This window comes from Prinia subflava, chromosome 9, assembly GCF_021018805.1.
Source record: "Prinia subflava isolate CZ2003 ecotype Zambia chromosome 9, Cam_Psub_1.2, whole genome shotgun sequence".
NCBI classification, from domain to species: Eukaryota; Metazoa; Chordata; class Aves; order Passeriformes; family Cisticolidae; genus Prinia; species Prinia subflava.
In genome coordinates, this window is record NC_086255.1 from 34,795,952 (window position 1) to 34,812,624 (window position 16,673).

The 16,673-nt window shown below is 47.5% G+C and overlaps 1 protein-coding gene across 2 annotated transcripts in view; it reads left to right on the forward strand.

Moving 5' to 3' along the window:
- Positions 1 to 16,673, forward strand: part of CTNNA3 (catenin alpha 3) — a 419,849-nt gene that overhangs the window by 367,743 nt on the left and 35,433 nt on the right. The gene's annotated exons all lie outside the window — the stretch shown is intronic.

The window sequence follows — 16,673 nt, forward strand, 5'->3', positions numbered from 1 at the left end:
CTAGCAAAAGCATCCTCCAAAAGCTGTCCCCCTTTATCCTTGTAGTGTGACTAAATGTAATTCTCTAGTACTTCAGGGACTGCAGCTCAGCTAAACTTTTCTCTCTGTGGTACTCCTGGTTATCTCCAAGGGCAGTTGCCTTGTGGAGCAGGGCTCCTCACCTGGTGACAGCCACAGTCCTCAGCCTTAATCCATCTGGGCTCCTACTCTTCACTTGGGAAAGCAAAAGGGAGATGGAAGTTCTGTAGTTCCTGGGCTCGAAGAGACGGTGAGACACAGATGACAGAGGAAGAGGACAGAAGAGGGTTCTATTCCTGGTCAAGTTCATTCATGAGTCTCCTCACCATAACTCATTATTTGATTTACTTTTCCTGGTGCCCCTTCCTACTTCAGTTACCCGTGATCCTCCCATTTCCCATCCAGCAGCCAGATGCTTTTGCAGTTCTGTGGAGCTTCTTCATTGCACCCTGAAATTTGATGCCTTCCTTGCCTTTCTGTGGCCCTTCTAGCCCTCAGATTTGTATTAGCTCCATCCAGCTCCTCTCACCCCTGTGGAAATCCCATGTCCCAGCTCTCCTGCTCAGTCTTGTCCCTGTCACCAGCCTGGTTTGTCAGTGCCACAAAAGGTCATGGTTTATTAAGACCCTGAAGGAAGTGTCATTGCAGTCACAGTTCAGCTTGAGATACATGTAGGCATTTCCCCTGTCCCTGCCTCCCTGCTCATCTCAGGGCATTCCTTGCTCAGCACTGCTCCATTGAGCACTCTGGGGTGCTTTTGAGAGTCCATTGCTGCTCCGTGTTTGCGTCATAAGCTGTATACAAGCAACTTCCACTCTAAATTATTCCATCAAAAATCACTTAAGATTGAAGGTTGTAAAAGCATTGTCAGCAGAGGTGCTTTCCAGCTGAGTTATCAGAAAGGACAGGTATTTTGGAGACAATGACTTCAGGCAAAGAAGGTGAACCTCTCCTTTGAGGTCTGCGTTAAGAGCAGTTTCTACTTGTGTTACTTCTGTGAAGACATCCTTTTGATTTGTTTCCTGAGCAAGACCGGTTCAGTTGTGTGTGCATACTTGCATGTGTTTTATTGTCCATGCCCTGTGGAACAGAGCCAGCAGGATTCCCTTCTTCCTGCGCAGCAGGTTAGGCAGGTGCATTTTGCTGCTGAGGGCAGCAGCAGAATCAGCTGTGGTGGTGTCAGTGCTGTCAAAGGGCTTGCAGTGCTTGGGGACCTGACTGTCCCGCCACAACTGCGTGTAGGCCTCGGGCAGTTGTTGCTCTCAGCTCTGTGAGGGACCCTTGAGGGGTGTCAAACCATGGAGCACAATCAGCTGATGCTGCTGCTTCTGCCTCAAGGTCACAGAGCTGCTAATACTCGCACAAATAAGTCAGGATCTGGGAGGCAGAAGTCCAGTATCTGTGTCCTGCCCGTCTCAAAAGCTTGTGACTGAGTCTGAATACACCACTACTGTGTCTTTATTAATGATACTTGCATAGAATGTGATATTTCATATGAAACTTTTGTGGATACTTCTACCACTATTACAGTAGAAATAATTCAAACTGATTCTTTAATATATACATCAGCAAGTATTTAATCTGATTTGGCAGTTGCTACTCAATATTAGTTGTAATAATTAAGTGCTAAATATTCATCCTTTGATAGTAAAATTAAAAAAAAAATCCAAATATATTAGTTATTTTATACAACCCTTATTCCAAAGGGAAAAATCACCTGGTGGAGTGAAGTCTTAGAACCAAAAGAGAAACATTTAAAGAAACAAAAATAATTTAACAGTTTGGCTCTGTGACAGTGTTACTGCAAGTATTTATATATCCAATTTGCCTGCAAGCTAAGTGGATTTATATCCCTGTAGTAAGCACAATTACAGTCAATAGTAGTATTACTAAACAAGCACAGTGGATCATGAATGCACGGTTGATTCAGATCCTTCTGATAGGGGCTGAGCAATCAGAATTCCCTGAGTGCCCCAGGTTCTGGTGGTGGCAGTGTGCAGCTGCAGAGGGTGTAGAGGGATCAGAGGCTCACGGACCCTTCACATGGTTGCTCTTTGCAGGTTAACAAAGCACAGTAAATACTTGTAAACCAATGCAGGGAACAGCTAATAGCCAAAATAACGAGCATGACACTTCTTCTTCTCCTCTGCAGCATCTCTGTGGCACAGGACAGCTGACTCATGTACAGCTGCAGTCAGGAAACAGGTTTGGCTGCTACTCATAGCTGGGGTAGGAATGCTAAAGGGAAAGGATAAACTGGAGCTGCCTGTCAGCATCACAGCGGGAAGAGGACGGGTGCATACACAGGCCTGTATGCATCAGCTTTGTTTCTGCAGCCTTCTGTCCTTTTGTGTCACCTGTTGTTCCTTAACCACAACCGTTCTAGGCACTTCTGTTCCCTGCCTTCACTGCCAAAGCCAAAACACATCTGCTCTCATCTCTGGGTACTGCTGCTGGCTGCAGGCAGCACATGACATCCACAAGGCTCTGGTACAGACAGGAGAAGCTTCTAAGTCCCTGAAATTGTTCTTGGAATTTCTGGGAAAATAAAAGCTCTTTAGCAAATGGGCAGAAGGCTGTTCTGTTATTATTTCTTCCTTCTGTCAGTGACATAATTACATTGTGAATATCTTTCTATATGATGAGCATGTGTAATTATTTCACAGTTTATATATTTCCTCTTCCCTTGGAAGGATCAGGCATTCACAGTTTGTTCTTTCTTTTAAAAACTATTTTTAACAAAGGTACTTTACTTGAGCAACTTCCATTTCCTTGGAACAGAAATGAAAGTGAACATAACACTGTTATTTTATTGAGCTTAACATCTACAGTCAGACTTTTGATAGAAAGATGACAAAAATTACTTTAGCTTGATATTTGACCTTTCTAGTTTCAACTTTTTATATTACCAATACTTGCAAACCATTTAAAAAAATTATTTTCCTGCAAGAAAACCAGATATTGATATAAGTAGCAGGGCTCAGAAGTTGAACTTTTTTATGAATGGAGCCTTTTTCATGTGGACATGAAAGTTAATTTTAGATAATGTTTTAATTGATTTTAAGCAAACAGTTATTTGCAGCTAGAATGGGAAATGACTCCTAAATTTCGTGTATACAGGTAGGAATCCAGACTCTCACAAAGAGAATCCTCCAAGTCTTGTGTAAAACACTTCAGCTTAAAAGTTCTGGTGGTGCTTTACTTGTGTGATGCGTTTAGTTGACTTACTACTGGAAGGGAAGCCACTTCTGAATCATTTCTTGCTTGCTGTAGGATGCCTTGTAGTCATGGAAGCTGTGAAGATTAATTCCTCTGATTAGAGAAGTTACATGCTCTACAGCCTAAAAGAATTTTATAAATTGAAGTCCAAGAAAACGTGTTCCATTTTAAATAGTAAGGCTCTTAATTGTGCTGTTTGTGTAAAAATCCTTGGTTTGTGCTGATGTGTTATTCATACCTCGTGTGTGGGTAAGCGAGCACAGGGCAAAGCAATAGTGACACAACCTCCCTGTCTGTGTCCAAGTGTGACTGGTGTTTACCTGAAGACAAGATCCTCAAAATAATCAGAGGGAACAGCTGTTGCTTGGGGCGTTTTCCTCTGTAGTCCTGTGTAAGATTTCAATAAATTCCTTGCATTCCTAGCAATATTACAATTAGTGTAACAGTTATTTCAAAGTATCTACTGCTACAACCCTTAACATAAAAGTTGAGGAAAAAAAGGAAGAGATTGAGATGAGCACAGAGGATCATGAGGATCTATTGTCCATGCCTCATATATATAATCAAAAACAAATTAATAAAATGGAGACATAATCAAATATTGCACAATCAGAAATAAGGCAGACAAACAGATCCGTGTAGCCTCTGGCAGAAATCCATGCAGGAAGCAAATCAGCTACAAATCCTAGTGAATATTGCAGCATGTAAAACCTATTTTTGTGACAAGCTGTATGTCTTGTGCCAGAAAGAGCCATCTTCTACCTTTGGTCTTTAGGGTCTGCTAGTCCAAAAGGGATTCCAGAACTCTCAGGTATCAGCTCCTGTTGGCAGAGGCATTCAGGCAGTAATTTGACATCTTGCAGGCCAGATTTCCTGGGCAGCTGGGAGGGCTGTGGTGGACGTGTCCTTCGGGCACAGCAGAGCCAGGCAGGGCAGTGCCCGTCTGAGCGGCCACAGGCAGGCAGGGCAGGGCAGTGCCCGTCTGAGCAGCCCCAGGCAGGGCAGTGCCCGTCTGAGCGGCCCCGGGCAGGGCAGTGCCCGTCTGAGCGGCCCCAGGCAGGGCAGTGCCCGTCTGAGCGGCCACAGGCAGGGCAGTGCCCGTCTGAGCGGCCACAGGCAGGGCAGTGCCCGTCTGAGCGGCCACAGGCAGGGCAGGGCAGGGCAGTGCCCGTCTGAGTGGCCCCAGGCAGGGCAGTGCCCATCTGAGCGGCCACAGGCAGGGCAGTGCCCGTCTGAGCGGTCCCAGGCAGGGCAGGGCAGTGCCCGTCTGAGCGGCCCCAGGCAGGGCAGTGCCCGTCTGAGCGGCCCCAGGCAGGGCAGGGCAGTGCCCGTCTGAGCGGCCACAGGCAGGGCAGTGCCCGTCTGAGCGGCCACAGGCAGGGCAGTGCCCGTCTGAGCGGCCCCAGGCAGGGCAGGGCAGGACAGTGCCCGTCTGAGCAGCCCCAGGCAGGGCAGTGCCCGTCTGAGCGGCCCCAGGCAGGGCAGGGCAGTGCCCGTCTGAGCGGCCCCAGGCAGGGCAGTGCCCATCTGAGCGGCCCCAGGCAGGGCAGTGCCCATCTGAGCGGCCCCAGGCAGGGCAGTGCCCGTAGAGCGGCCCCAGGCAGGGCAAGGCAGGAAAGTGCCCGTCTGAGCGGCCCCAGGCAGGGCAGGGCAGGACAGTGCCCGTCTGAGCGGCCCCAGGCAGGGCAGTGCCCGTCTGAGCGGCCACAGGCAGGCAGGGCAGGACAGTGCCCGTCTGAGCGGCCCCAGGCAGAGCAGTGCCCATCTGAGCGGCCCCAGGCAGGGCAGTGCCCATCTGAGCGGCCCCAGGCAGGACAGTGCCCGTCTGAGCGGCCCCAGGCAGGGCAGTGCCCGTCTGAGCGGCCCCAGGCAGAGCAGTGCCCATCTGAGCGGCCCCAGGCAGGGCAGTGCCCGTCTGAGCGGCCACAGGCAGGGCAGTGTCCGTCTGAGCGGCCGCAGGCAGGGCAGGACAGTGCCCGTCTGAGCGGCCCCAGGCAGGGCAGTGCCCGTCTGAGCGGCCCCGGGCAGGGCAGTGCCCGTCTGAGCGGCCCCAGGCAGGACAGTGTCCGTCTGAGCGGCCCCAGGCAGGGCAGTGCCCATCTGAGCGGCCCCAGGCAGGGCAGTGCCCGTCTGAGCGGCCCCGGGCAGGGCAGTGCCCGTCTGAGCGGCCCCAGGCAGGACAGTGCCCGTCTGAGCGGCCCCAGGCAGGGCAGTGCCCATCTGAGCGGCCCCAGGCTGGCAGGGCAGGACAGTGCCCGTCTGAGCGGCCCCAGGCAGGCAGGGCAGGGCAGTGCCCGTCTGAGCGGCCCCAGGCAGGGCAGTGCCCGTCTGAGCGGCCCCAGGCAGGGCAGGGCAGTGCCCGTCTGAGCGGCCCCAGGCTGGCAGGGCAGGGCAGTGCCCGTCTGAGCGGCCCGGCTGCGGCTGGGTGTGCTCAGCGTCTGTCGGGGGCAGGAGCGGGCACAGTCCCCAGCACGGGCAGCGGGAACCTCTGAGCTCTGCGCTGCTGTGGGGCGGCCACACTGACCGGGCTGCTGCCCTGCCCCTCAGCGCCTTCCTCCCTGTGCTGGGGCAGCGGGAGCGAGGCTGTGAGGGCACAGCCCAGCTGCCCCTGAGGGAGACCAGCTGGGGCCGGGGGTGATCCCAGTGCAGGCACGGCTGGCACCGAGCACCGCTCCCTGCAGTACCAGCGGGGTGTAGGGGCAGCGCAGGGTGCTGACACCCACGGGCAGTCCCAGCTGGGAGGAGCAGGGAGTGGCTCTGCGGCCCTTGAGGGGCACAGAGACAGGCTGTGGGTCCCTGAGCCTGTCCCGGAGAGAAGCTGCTGCCAAGGCAGGGCCAGCACCCGGCCAGAGCTGGAGGGCAGGGCTGGGGCAGCTCTACCTGTGAGCAGGCCTGGGCTGGGCTGCAGGGCAGAGACCACTGGGGCCTGTGCCAGGGGCCCAGGTGAGCCTGGGCAGCCATGGTGGGGTTTGGTGCCCTGGGGCTGTGGCACCGGGCTCAGCAGAGCCGGGGCTCAGGCCGTTCCTGGGGCACAGCAGAGCCGGGGCTCAGGCCTTTCCTGGGGCACAGCAGAACCAGGGCTCAGGCCGTTCCCGGGGCTCAGGCTGTTCCTGGGGCACAGCAGAGCTGGGCTCAGGCCGTTCCTGGGGCTCAGCAGAGGCAGGGCTCAGGCTGTTTCTGGGGCTCAGCAGAGCTGGGGCTCAGGCCATTCCCAGGGCTGAGCAGAGCTGGGGCTCAGGCTGTTCCCGGGGCTCAGGCCGTTCCTGGGGCTCAGGCCCCGAATGGGCAGCCAGGATCATGTGGGATACTGGATACGAGGTGGAGGTCAGTGATGGGTTGGAATCCTGCCATCATGGCAGTGTTCAGGGAAGTCGTGACAATGGCGGTTTTGCAGCATTCTCCAGAGACACGGCATGGAACCTGCCTTTTGAGCTTCGGTGTCTTGACACAAGTCTTGTTTTTATGTTTATTTTGCTCAAGCTGTTGTTGGGTGGGAGCACCCAGCAATGTCTCCTAGGAAGATAAAGAAGCAGTCATTAAAAAGGCAAAGCACCTCTGCCAGCTTTTTACCCTTTAAAATATAGGCCTATTTTTATGGGATTTATTTGCTATATTTTGTATATGCTATATATTTTTGACTATAACACCATATGTTCAGGTTCTTCCTGAATTAATTAGCAGAAGTTAGAAGCTTAAACCTTTGGAGGGCTTCCAAGAAATATGACTGGAAACTTTTGCAGTTATCAGCTCCTTCATTGGAAGGGTAGGCACAGCAGTGAATTAATTACGACCAGAAATTTGACATAAAATATTACTTTTTTTCCCTGTGACTTTAATGCTGATTCAAGTGGAAGTTTTGCTTATAAGAGTTCGGTAATGTTCAGAGTACGGTGTACACCCACATTTCTCTTGACAATTTATTGTCTACGAATGGATGTATGGCAATGTTGACCTGGCTGGTGAAACAGAAGTCTGGAGCTGTCACTTGTGCGGAGTTTGTGATCTTGGTAATACAGATAGCACCTAATGGGGGTACATAAAAGTGAGTAGCAGCTGCAGATAGTGAAATAGAAAGGTAACAGATCAGTGGGAATTGCTTTTGAGGCTGAACAGGCTTTGCAGAGCTGGTCACAACAATTTGCTGATACCCTCAGGGAGCCCCCTGAGGGGTGGGTTGTGGCTACCAGGATGAGATGACTGCAGCAAAGGGGTGGTGTTGTCTCCACTGCCACTCTGAGCTCCGTAGGGAGGCAAGGGAGGAGTGCAGAGAAGGGAATGAGCTACAGGGACTTCCCTGCCTTTTTCCTTTAGCAATGCTATCAACTTTGTATATCAAGGTTTCTCTATCAGAATATAAAACGGGGAAAAATTGACACCTTAAGTCATATTTTCCAAAGCGAAGATATTTTATAACACAAACTATTTTCTTTTACATTCACATGTACAGTAAGTTCATAAGCATAGGAGAAAAACCAGGTTTTGTCTCTTTGTGTTTTGTGCTGCTGTGTAGGAGGTGAAGGCACAGCATACCCTGAAAACCAGGTTGCTGTGGTGCCCAGCTGTACCCAAATCAGCTACAGGCTCCCCAGTCTGGCATTGGTTGTTTGGGATGTCAGAAGTACATTCTAGGCTGGGGAGAAGAAGGATAGTTAGAATTTCCTCTACTGATGTACATGATTTCAGTCATTCTAAATGATTATTTTATTATTGCTTTCCCCCCCTTCCTAGACTAACAACTGCAGCACTTGCTGTAGTTACCCTTTTGTGTGCAGATGAAGGCATGTTTTTTTTTCAGAGAGCTAAGGCTTTTTTTTTTCCAAAATCACTTCTCCTGTATTATTTCTCATCCATCCCTTCACCCTACCAAAGGTCTGACTTGCTTCTCTCTGAGTGATCAACCCACAGGAAATAATTTCCACAAGAAAGAACCTTTGGTTTCTTTATGGCCAAGAGTCAGGCTATGATAGAGTTGCCGTCTAGTAAAATACAACTGTTCCCAGAAGCTGCGGGGTTGCAAGCACTCTTACTGTATTTCTGATATAATTAATTTTATTTAGTAATGTTTTAGTTTAGTTTTCTTCCTGGCGTATGCATACTTCTGAGAAAAACTATGCACAAATGCTCACCTTGGGAGCACAGTGAACAACAGAAACAGTGCTGAACTGCTGTTTGCTGTTGAAATTATGACTGAAGTCTGCTCCAACCTTTTTTAATTAAACCAGGACCTTTCACGGTTTGCATAGCCTGCCAATGGTTTTCACACTTCCTTCTTCCAAAACTAAATGGCATTTTTTAACACACGTTTTTCAATTCAGTGCCTTTGGCAGCTGCTATTTTGGTACTTTTGGGAATCAAAACTCTGTCTTTCTCCTTAAGGTGGCACTGGCAGTGGCATTCAGCATCTCTCAGTACCCCTCAGACGTAGCTGGAGTGCTGCTGTTCATAAAGGTGAGCAAATAGGGGGTTTGCCTCTCCATCCTCCTGCCTTGTTGGCAGGTCGAGGCACAGGATTGGAGAGCAGAAAGAGGATGCCAATAGCGAGCCTCTAGCCCAACCCCTGTGCTGGTAAGAGGATGGCTAAAGGCAGGAGTGTAGAGGGATCTGCATGGCAGATTGCAAACACAAGGTGATCTTTCACAGTGTTTGCTCAAAGCTGTCTCGATCCTGCACTGTTAAGGTCATCCAAGAGCTACCCCTGCTCCTGGGAGGTAGTGAGTGACATAACCCCACTGTTTGGGGTTCTGTGTGGTGGCAGAGGGAAGGAGTGACACTGTTCAATGTGCCTGGGGTGGCTGAGAACTAATAGGAGGAGTTGAGAGTTCAGTAGGGGCACTTCATCTCATAGTAAACCCATTGAAAAGCTACTTTAGAGATCCCTGCTGCAGTCATATTTTTACCACACACCATTGAGATCATCCCTACACAGGCACCTCTATTGCTCCTTTAAAATAAGTAGCTGACACCGTCATTGGGGTCTTCTTCAGGCTGATGGAAAGGCCACAGGTCCTCAATACACCAAGAAGGAGCATAAGTAAAATACAACCAGAGCTGGAAGGAGGAAGGGAGAGGTGTTGTGGGCACTCTTCTTCCTGCAGGTCTGCCCCAGGGCTGAGTGCTCTTGTGGAGAAAGTGTGCTTCTGATCCGTGCATTGTCAGAGGAGGAGGAAACAGAAACATCGTTGCTGTTTTTCAGCATTCACATCAGTGTCCCACCTCCACCTGGATGACTTGATCACTAGTTCTGTTGCTGTCCTGATAGGGGTCTGACTCTCCTCCAGTTGAAGGCAAACTGGGAGAGCTAGGTGTAAAATTAAGAGAAGACTTGGCTATTTACATTAACAGCTCTGACTGACTTTTATCATTATGCAGTGGTTCATTTTCAATGTTCATTGGCATAGACTTCTTTTTCCTGTTGGCCGAATCATCTGTGCAGAGCAGCAGATTCAGTGGGTAATGGCTGAGGAGCTTCTTTGGTACGTTTGGGCCTCTGGTAATTGCTAGACATGTGGTAATTGCTAGACATATGGTAATGCTCTGCTCCTAAGTAACTTTTTTTGCTAAATAGTTATAAACAGATCATAGATCCCAGTTAATTTAGTGCTTCAAGGTTTTTGTACTGGAATATGCATGACTCTGCTTCTCTCTCTGGAATGTCTTCATTATTGCTTCCTGCTCTCTGTTGATACTGCTTTTCAAGTGGGCCAGTCAGAGGAAGCAGATGAGGATAATGTGAATATTCTAGAAGCGATTTCCTTAAAGAGTTCTCAGTGCTTGTACAGGAAGGCAGGAGCTGCAGACACCAGATGCTGGACATCTGTTAGCAGGAACTGCGAGAGCTCAGTGCTGTATTACACCAAGGGTTTGGCATGGTGGGAAACATAGGATATGGCAGGAAGAAGCTGCTGCCAAGGGAGTTACTGCTGCTGGAAGGGCCACTGCAAGCATCCAGTCAGTACTGCCTTTAAATTTTGCATTTATGCCCGAAATATGTTGTTTGCATTTTCAAGTATTCGGCACTATACACGGACAGGTCTTGTCCAGGTTAATCATTGCAGTTGACCCTTGTCAAGAACGTTCTGCTTTCCACACAGGGTTGCAGCTTTCCTCCGCACAACCCGTAATTTTGATTTGGTACAGCAGTTCAGTCTGGATTAATAAGAGAGTCAATGAGTCACTTCCCTTTCATTTCCTATTCCTTTCTAAACTAGCAGTGGGATTTTTTTTTTTCAGTTTTTTCCTCCAAGCGCACTTCCAGAGCCGTCCATCAGATTCTCTGCAAGAGCAGTTGCTGTCCACAGTGTGGCAGGCCCCAGGAGGGCAGAGCTCCCCGGTGCTGTGTGGCTGGTGTTTGTATATGTGTATGTATATATCAGCCCGTTGGGAGTGCACACCCCGCATTCCCAAGGGAGAGCCACTCAGACAAGGTCTCCCCCTGGCTTCTGACAGTGGGCAGACCAAACAGAGGGATGGTGGGAGGAGGAATGATGATAGGAGGTTGTAGAAGGAAGTTCTCACTAAGTTACTCAGGGCCATTCTTCACATCTTTGCCGTCTCAGCAGCAGAAACCCTCAAGATTTTGTCAGGATTTCAGTGAACAAGCAGCTGTTGTGCTGCATTCCTTGCCAAGGCAGTAACTTACTCCAGAAGTCCTCTTCAATTTCAAATCCCGTAGGCTTGAGGAAGCAAGCTGCTGCTATAATTTAGGCCTTAGAAAAAAGTGTGGTTTAATACTGATGGAAAAATCAGATGAAGTGGTGTTTTTGTTCAGGACTGCCACATTATTTTTTGGGCATGTTTTATTCAACTGAGAAAATCCCTTCCCCCTTTCCATCCTAGGAAATTTTACCTACCATGATACAAGAAAAAAAGTTTTATTCATTGGAGAACCTGTGCCAAACATATTTTCAAATGCTTTGTCTTGACACAGCAAAGTGACAGTGACACTGATGATGATGCCAAGTAACTTGCTTGGCTGGATTGTGTCAGTTGTGTTAATACAATTGTCTGCATAAACTGTGCGTCCCTTCAGAAATGGCTTCTGCCTTCTCCATTAAGAAAACCTCAAAGTACGTAATTAATGCAGTCAGGAATGGCCTGTCTTACTGAGGTTGCACCAGGCAGTCCAGAACAATAAGGAATGATCTCTATAAGCCCAAAATTCTAGAGTTTGCAGTCTCTTAACCAGGCCTTCCAGCAGCTGAGTTCTTGCATCACTGTGGGGAAGGAAATCCCTTCCTCACCCCAGTGTTCTGCACAGGAATGGTGGATGCTCTCTAGTCGCCAGTCTGCAGCAAATGCCTTGTTCTTAAAATGGTGGAGAGGAAAGCAAAGTGAGGTAAGCTTTGAACAGCACTGTGAGAGACAGGACTGCCTGCCAAAGGCTATTCTAGCAAACAGCACCCATGTTAATAATTTTTCTCAAATCTTTGCTCTGGGTTTTTTTGTTCTGGATTTGTTGAGGGTTTTTTTGCATCAGTTGTAGATTCCAGCCAGTGCCAATATTCTCCTGCCATATTCCTGCTTGTCTCTCACCACTGTGTGGCTGCAAGAGAGCTTCCTCACTGCCATTTGATAAGCAGACAGAAATTAAGACCTTACATGTTTTAATTGCTCTTTTTTTAGACTCATAATACATCAGTGCTTCTAACTCAGAATGTTATTAAAAATCTTTGTGCGTGTATTATTTCATGTCTTGGCACTGGAGATATGTTATTGTAGGAGAAACTCACCTACCCCCAGCATTTTTTAATTAAGTTTCATGGTTGCTGAGCAAATCCTGAAAATGGGACCCCTGAAGGCTTGGAAAAGAGAAAGTAAATACAAAGAACTACGGATGTACTGTTTCAATTGTTGTGGTGTTTATTCCAGTTCTGTGGTATTTTGGTATATCTGACTCATGATGTTTGAGTGCTTGGGGCTGACAATACAAATTTCATTCACACAGTCTCTATGTTACCCTGTGTTTACCCAAGCAGAGCAATGAGGAGAGCCCACATGAAAAATGGGGGAGATCTGGGAGGATGGGAGCATCACAACCCTTTTCCTTTGGTACTGCAGGGCTGTTGACAACTCTGAGTCAACCATATCAATGAGAATTTGTTTACTTAGTGTTCTTCCCAAAGTGCGAGCGAGGCTCATATCAAATTGATGAAGTACAAAGAAAATGCATTTTAGTCCAAGACTGTTCTTTGTCATTATGCAAAGTGGATACTTTTATTCTGAAAGTAGCTTCCTCTTAGCATTTTACAGCCAGGTACTTCTTTCTGTTTAGTGAACTTGCAGTGATGTAAACTTTACCTGTACCTTCATGAGGGCTTAGAGATTAGGAGAAGAATTGGTTAGAGAATAAGTCCACAGTGAAGGTGAGGACAAATGTGTAGTGGGCATCAGTAGTTAAGTGCTGGCATATTAGAAAAGGATATTATGATCTTCAGTTTAATAAACCATCATTATTTGTACAGTTTGATAAATTTTAAAACAGTGATGCTCAGCTGAAGCCCAATACTTGCATAATTAACTGCATTGTCTAATTGTCTAACTAAACTCTAACTACAAGCCAGTAATTCAGGTAAGGGCATGATCTGTAGTACGTGGCAATAAGAGGGGAGATTTTCTGATTCTGAGAGGTGGAAATTTTAAGTTGCCATATTAGAGGGGGTGTCTCAAAGTCTTTCATACAACATACCTCGTGTAAACATGACATGTTGTAACTATTGTACCCTGTTGTTGAAACCAAACTGCAAGTTAATGGTGCCTTTCACAGGCCATAGCAGTAAAGCAGGGGTTTTTGGAAATATTCTGGTAATTGGTTCTGCATATAATCAGAAACTTGTGTGGTATTTAGAAGATGGATTACTGAGCCATTAGCAATCTAGCAATATGATCAGTTATCCATATTAATAAACATCTGTCCCAGTGGCATAGCAGATGTACTAGGTGCATATATAACATAAAATGTACATTTTTTATGAGTACTTTGGTTTTTTTACTACAAAATGTTTTAATTACATTATAGATCATGCCATTAGTTTCAGTTTGCAATACTGAAAGTGCATTTTTTTAAAAAAACCAAATGGGATGAGGACAATTTTCTGAGAAATTCGAAAATATGACTCTGCTGGTGGTATGAACTAATTTTGAAAGGTGAATCTTACTGTCTTTCACTACCAGCTTTCAGTCTATCATTACAGCTTTGGGGCAGCATTTTGGTTCTGGTGGCCCTGGTTCGGTTCCTCTCAGGGTTCAGTAGCCCCCTTAATTCCAATTGCTGCTGAGTTTATAATGAATCCCCTTGGGAAATGTCTCAGCCTGGCAAAAATTGCCATTGTTTTCTGAAGGTGAAACTTGAAAACTTGATAAATGCAGATATATTAGTAGTATAAGATACAGTATTTTAACTATCAGAAAATTGATTCCCTAACTCCAAAAAACACTTCCATTCCCATGTTATACATCCTAAACTTCATCCAATTTAAAAAGCATTTATCATAATTTAAAAAATCTTCTATAATTGCATTTTTTTCTTTGCAAAACACAAGATGGGCACTCTGAAAGACAGCTTTGCCGTAATGTAATATCCCTTTAGCTAAATACATCCTTTGGAGCAAAAATGTTAGTGGTTTACTGGTAGCCCAGGTGAGTTTTTAAATCAGGCTTTAGTATTAACTTGTGTTTTTCTGGGGGGTTTTCCAGAGACTGATTCCTTTATTGTGACATTCTGGGTAGTTAAATTATAATTATACCACTGGGAGGTCTTATTCTTTGTTGAGAAGCTGTTAATGAACAGCTTGTGGGCACCAATTTGGGAAATGGGGTTGGTGAAGACCATGGTCAGGAGGAGCTGGGCTGTTCCAGGGGTTAAAGGCTTGGGGAAGAGCAGCCTGGGATGGTTCCAGGGCTGTGGCAAAGCCTGCAGGCAGGAGGGGCTGCCCTGAAGGAGGGAAGGGAGTGTGCTGTGAGCCAGCTCCGAGGATCCCAAGGATGCCAGAGGGCAGTGGAGAAGGGGCTTGCAGAGGCTCCCTGGCACAGCTTCAGGTGCCTGAGACAGGTGTGGCCATTCCCTGCTAGCCCCTGAGGCTGCTGCTCAGCAGTTCTGCCACTTCTCCCAGCATTCTGCTACATCTAGAATACATGTTTCTGTTTCCCTAAAATGACTGCTCCTGAAGACTGTGGGTAGAGAAGCCTGTCAGACCTCTGCTTCACTTGGGAAGATACTTGTTGTCGGTTCTTGTCCTCAATGACTGCAGTCAGGCAATTCAGTAACCTTGATTGGAAGGTAGAATGGTCTGGGGCTTTCATGATTAGAGGTTAAACGCCTGCAGACATCACCAGTGTGCAGTTTTGAGCCTCAAAAATACCCTCCCCCAATAACCCCAAGTCATCCAAACAGCACAACTTTTTGGGACAGTTTTGTGATTTTTGAGGTCTGGATGAAGTTTTTTTTAATTACTGTGGTTGAAGAGATAGTCAAGGGGAATGAGAAAATTTGATATAACCAGGATTCAGAGTTAAAACTGCTCTTAGCTTAGTTGTGTTAAAAGCCCTCTTGGCAGCAGCAGTGTTCACACTCCCAGCACTGTGCATGTGTCAGATTTCCCAGAGTTTCCAGTCTGCCCACCTGGTACTGAAGTGTAGACACAGGATCTTTACTTCTAGGGTGGTCTCCACGTACAGAGACCCTGCTCCACAGGGTGTGTTATTCTCTTGCCACAAAACAGATGTAGTGGTTAATGATGTGAACTCTGGCATCTGAGAGCAAACTGAAAACAATTCATCTGCTTCCACTTGCAGTTTCTCCTGTCACATGATCAGTGCGATTGTGGTCAGTTGGATTAGGGAAAAAAACAGATCAGAAGTGTAAACTGCAAAAACCAGGTTGGTCATAGAGCACATATAAATGCAGTTACAGCTTTTTGGGTGTATCCAACAGCTGGCACTGTGACCCTGCGTTACTGAAGCAGAGCTCTCCTGCTGTGGCTCTTGTTCATGGCAGTCTTTTTGTCTCTCTGGAGTTCATGAAAAGAGCTATCTGAACTCTGAGTTTGGGGTTTTCAGTGTTTATTTTTGGATAATCAGTTTACTGTCTTCTTTGTTAGCTGTTGAAAAATCTAAAAATCCTTTAGATGTCTGTTCTTCACAGTGTCTATGTTTTCTTTTGCTACCGTCCTTTTTTTTCCATGGGTAAGTGAAGTGCACCATTGTATTTTTATCTGGGTTTGTGATGATGTAATTAAGATTCTTTACAACTCCTTGTCCAGAGGGTAGCTGGCACCTTCAACCTCTAGCTTGGACTTTCTGAATTCAGATGTTTGTGTATCTGCCAGAGTACCTACTGGGCTTCAAGTAGCTTGTGTTTTTGAATGGCATGGATCTGTTTTGTATTAGTTGATTTTGTACATTCAGAAATGTTCTTGCCTGCGTGATGCTGGGGGAAATGCTCTCTGCTGATTCATACGTGCCATTAACCAGTGGGGTCAGATCCTACCCCATGCTCCGTCCCTGCCTTGCTCTCAGTGAGAGTTTGATGTGTCACAGAACTGCTGCTCCGTTCATTTGGTGGCAGGTGTTGTCCCTTGTGGCGGTGGCACCCACGAGGCGAGGACGGCCCTGGGACAGTGCCCGTAAGCGGAGGGGCAGAGCTGCCAGCCCCGCACAGCCCCGCGGCCTCTCTGCAGCGGAGATCTGTGAGCCTGGCTCTGAGCAGCACTGCAGGGGCTGTGTGGGACCAGGGGCCAGCTGAGGGACACAGGGATGGCCTGGGAGGTCTCACAGCCCGCCTGAGGGGGCTGCTGGGGGGCACTGGAGAGGCCAGAGAGTGCTTTGGAGAGGGGAGTTCCCCCAGCAGCACGGCCCTGCCAGGCTCCTGGAACTGCGCCTTGCCACTCGGTTCATCAGTGTCTGTGCTCTGATGGAAAATTTCAACGTCTGCCATTAACGTAGTTTTTTTTGAATGACGTAAGTGAGGAAAGAACACCCTAAAAAAAATGATAGTACAGCAGTCATAAAGCCATAAACTCTTAAGTTTTAGGGTTCACTGAGTTTAAGTAGCTGAACAGGCCTCACTGCAGGGCGTGCTCTGAAAGGATAAGGAAGTAGTCTGGGTGTAGATGTGGCTGGATTTTTTAAAAGAAGAGCCATTCATAGTGATTTTCAGGACAATCAGTTTGCTTCTTGTTATTGGAGAACTGAAAAGATACTCTTTTAAAAGCAAGGAGAATGTTTCATTTTTAAAGGTTACAGAATAGCCAGAGGATTGTAGAAGACAGTATTGACTGAGGTAAGAGGCATTGCTCTATTTTTGCCCTGTGCTGCTAAACACCTGTATTCTGTTTCATTAGTACCCCTCCTGTGGCATTTTTTTCTTCTTGCAGCCCTTAAGACTTGCTTTCTCTAGAGCACATTGTAACTCCTGTTGAAAATTCACCTGGTGGCCTACA